Below are 4,435 nucleotides of genomic sequence, written 5' to 3'. Positions count from 1 at the left end.
TCCCATTTCTCTGAGACATCAGTCCCTCCTGAAGGTCGTTTCCTCCACCGTCGATGCAGCCAGACCGGCTGACATTTCTCCCGACCTCGGCGACCCCGCAGCCTCCTCCCTCCTCGGCTCTGCGAGGGGATGCCTGGTGAGAGGAAACGTTCCTGCTGTCTCACCTGTCCTCCTTCCACTGCCGTTCACCTCGGTTCTCTGGTTCGGTCCCCAGGGCAAACGGGAGCATCCTGGGGCTCACCCCTTCCCACAGGCTTCCTTACATCCGCCAGCAAGGCTCTTTCCCCAGCCCTTCTGTGGCTCCCAGAACCAAGTCTCAGGAACCCGGCCCTCTGCCTGTCACAGAGCTTGTGCTTACCTCTCTGAGGACCTTGATGCCCCGCGCCCCATGTACTCCTCGTGCTACCCGGCACATCTCGGATGGGGACGTGGCTTTCAGGTCCCGCTCTCCTGTACCGCTATGCCCCTGTCTCCCTCAAGCACCTACACGTGGCTCAGCTCGTTCCTCACCGTCTCTGTGACCCCGTCTTCACACCCTCTTCCTTCAGGAAGCCTCCCTTCCCTGACTGGAGGGTATAGGTACAAAGGGCCCCTGGCCCTGCTAGGTGCAGGCTGTGCTCTCCCTGCCTCACTCGGCCTTAGTTTCTTCGTCTATCACACAGAGCTCTCCGATGCACCGCGGGGCCTAGGTGAGCTGACAGACGTGGAAGTGCTTGGCACGGTGAGATTGCCCCAGCCTTTTCTTTCCATGCAGCTGCCCCCACCCCACCCACCAGCTCCTGCCTGTGGACCAGAGTCTGCCTCTGTGCTCTGGCTGCTTCTGCCTCTCTCACTGCCATTGGCCCAGGCAGAGGGAGCAGGACCAGGGGACCTGGGGACATGGAGCCTCCATGCTGGGGAGATGGGGACAGACCCAGGTGGGGACCACAGACCAGAGCCCCATCTGCAGAGCTGTGTCCTCATGCCACCGTGCATGAGATCTCTCTTCCCCTGGGGTGGAGTCTACTCTCCTTCCCTGAACCACTGGGGGCCCCTTGGGCCTGGGGTGGGGCAAGGCTCCCACAGCCTCTCCAGGCTTTGAGCAGAGCAGAAGGCTGGTGGGAGGGGAAGGAGGGGAAGCAGGGCAGGGGGAATACCGACCACACAAGATTCCCAGTCCCTGCTCCTTTCCCGCCCACCCCACCCCCTCCGCCAAACACGATCTCTGGGTTAATTTTTAGCACCGCAGCTCGCACATTAGTCACTCCCTGTCACCACCTACACGGCAGGAGGCTGCTGTGCTGCTGCCGTCACTGTCAGCTGAGAGGGGGGGTCCCCCCCGGGGGCCCCTCTTTTTGGGGGGGGGGGGGAGGCAGGGGGTCAGGGTCGGGCTGGTAGGAGGGGCTGGGAACCCACTCTAGGAGAAAACCAGAAAGGCCCCCCGCAGCCCCCTGTCCAGGAAAGCGCTTGGCTCTGCCCAGGCAGCTGGTCTCCTGACAGCCCTGGGCTCTGTGAACAAAGGTGTGAGGGCCCCACCTTAGACCTGAGCCCCTGGGAGTGATGTTTGTCATCGCTGCAGAGCAGCTGTTCAAACAGGGTGCTTAGGGAAGCTCCATTTTCTTAATCAAATGTCCTCCCTTCCCAGGCCCCAGGAGGCAGGTGGCCAGGTGCAGGTGCCCTGGCAGGAGCCACCACCCAGCCCAAAGGGATTTCATGAGAGGGGCCCACAGATGCCAGCTACAGGTGGAACAGAGGAGGGGCAGCCTCATTACACACACACACACACACACACACACACACACACATGGGAAGAGTTGCAGGGAAGTGGGCTTACTCCTAGGCAGGGCTGGCTCTCCAAGGAGACGCTCACTCAGTGGGTTTTTGTTGTTTTGTTGTTTTGTTGTTTTGTTTTTGTTTTGTTTTGCTTTTTTGAGCACCTGTTGTGTGCCAGACTCTGTGTTAGGTCCTGGAGACTTTAAGCAAAGCTGGGCTGCCTGCCCTCGCAAAGGCAAAAGACAGATACAAAAGACATCACTGTAATTACCAACTGGGAGAAAGTACTATGGAGAAAACAAAGGTGGGGGGACTTGAGCTACAGAGGATGTGGGGAGAGAGAACTACTTCAGAGCAGATCAGGGATGCCTCTCCGAGGAGGTGACATTCAAGTTGAGATTTGAAGCTGGAGGAGTCAGTCTTGCAAAAAAGAGTATTCCAGGCAGAGCAAACGGCATGGACAAAAGCCAGGGGCAGGAAAGAGCCTAGCATATTTGGGGAATAAGAACAGGAAGAACAGTGTGGTTTAAATATAATAAGCGGCATGGGAGCAGCAGCAATGTGAGATTGAAGGGAGAGGCAAGGAGCAGATCCCGGAGGGCCAGACTGGGCATCCCATAGTTGCAGAGGTTGGGCACTGCTCCCGTTTGCCACATTGGTAGGTCTGTGTGGCTGCTGTCCACCCAGAGAAAGGGATGCCTTTCTGTGCCCTGCGTAGAGATGCAGTGTGTTGTAGCTGGGCCGTGGTTAGAAGTTCAGATGTTATTCATTTTATTCCAGGGAAAGCACAGCAGAGGAAGGTTGTGCTCTGATTTCCTTTCCGAGAAGATGCCTTGCACTTGAACAAGACGAGTGTTTTGCAGTGGGAGAGGGTGGGGAAGAGATCTTGGCTGGGATAGGGCCCATTTACACCTTGTATGCGGGCCACTACCAGGAACACTGGAGCGGGAGTCCTAAGTCCCCTGCCTGGCTCTGCCACTAACTTACTATATGACCGGAGACAGGCCACTTACCCACCCCGGGTCACCCCTAATAAGGTGACCCCAAGTCCTGGAGATGTTTTGGTACCCGCTGTCTTGAGGGCCTCCTGTGTACCAGTCCAGGGTGAGGGGAAAGCAGAGAGCAAGACAGGGAGGTCCCTGGGCCTTGCTGCAAGGAGCCTGCACCCCGACTGGTGGGAAGTGCGAGGAAGAAAACCTGTCAAAGCCAAGACAATCTCTGATGGTGACACATAGCTTGATGGAAATGCAACAGGGCTCTGTCACAGAGGAGGGCGTGACTACATTTGCAACTGGATGGAAAGGGCTTGGAAGGCTGAGCTGAGTGCAGGAGCCAACCGTGGGAATAGCAAATGCAGACCCCAAATAGAGGGCACATGAAGTGTACCAGGCACAGCCAGCCAGTAGCCAGTGGCTGGAGCAGGGAGTGACCTGGGGAGACAAGCAGAGGAGGCCAGCAGGGGTCAGGTACCGATGATTCAGGGGCACTGGGAAACCACTGAGGAAGGTGGGCTGGTCAGTGCTGGGCCCATTACTGCTGACTGGAGGGAGGCTAAAGTTCCCTGCCCATTTGGCCTTTGCCCCTCAAGGGAGTCCTCAGTTGCCAGGGAGAGAGGAGTGCCAAGCATACTATTTTCTACAGGGATAGTTACGGACTTTGGACCAGCCTTGGCTGATCCCAAATACCCACCTGTTGTGGGTATTCAAGGAGGGCAGCTCAAGAGGCTTAAGCCAGAGACCCAGGTTCTAAAGAGGGTGTGAGGCCTTTAGTTCAGGCCTGTACACGTAAGTTAGCATCTCCCAGACTATTTCCCTGGCTTCGGGCTGCAAGAAAATGAGATGTAAGATACAGTGTGTGTGATCGTGTGTGTGGAAGGGGGATGCACCGCGAAGTCAGAGCTTGCCCGAACCCAATCCTCCCCCTCAGGCAATCACCACGCTGACACAGATGCAAAAACCGTCAATTTTATACAGTTTGTGGTTCAGAAGCCAACAGTATGCAAAACAGTGGAACAGTCTGCGCTGCCCCCACCCCACCTGAACATGCCCATTCCCGTCCCCCAAGGGGCACAGAACCTAGGACCCCTGCCCGGCTGGACCCCACTTAGTTAACAGACCCCTGGGAGGGGCCAAGCCCTTAGGGGTGAAGGCCGGGTAGGGGACCAGCACCTTATGACCCCTAGGGGCCCACTGGTTCACTGAGACTGTGGCCTGGAATGGGAGGGGATGACCATGGGCCATTTCTCCCCAAGGCTAAGGGTAGGGGAGCAAGTAAAGCTGAGGAGAGGGCTTCGTGGGACAGGGTATCCCACCCTGGTGTGACAGGGTATCCCACCCTGGGGGGGGGAGTTTCCCTGGACACCCCACAAGGCACTACTGACCCAGACTGTAGGATAGTATGCCCCCATCTTTGGCCCCCAAACATCTCCCAATTCCGATGGCCTGGTTCGCTCCCTGCCCCAGTTCCTTTGTGCTTCAGGGGAGGAGGAGAGAAGGGGTCTGAGTCTGGGCTCCCCACTCGCTCGCTCGGCAGACAAGCAAGTACCAACCAGACTGGCCAGGGCCAGCAAGGACCCTCTCCCGCTGCTCTGGGCTCCTGGGGTCCTCTGGGCCCGGCACCATCCCCCTTTTTGCACTGGCTGTTAGGAATAAATAAATAAATACTTCCCCCGCTCGCCCGCGCC

Source organism: Tupaia chinensis, unplaced genomic scaffold (genome assembly GCF_000334495.1).
Source record: "Tupaia chinensis unplaced genomic scaffold, TupChi_1.0 Scaffold141469_1, whole genome shotgun sequence".
NCBI lineage: Eukaryota > Metazoa > Chordata > Mammalia > Scandentia > Tupaiidae > Tupaia > Tupaia belangeri.
This window is presented reverse-complemented; position numbering follows the sequence as displayed.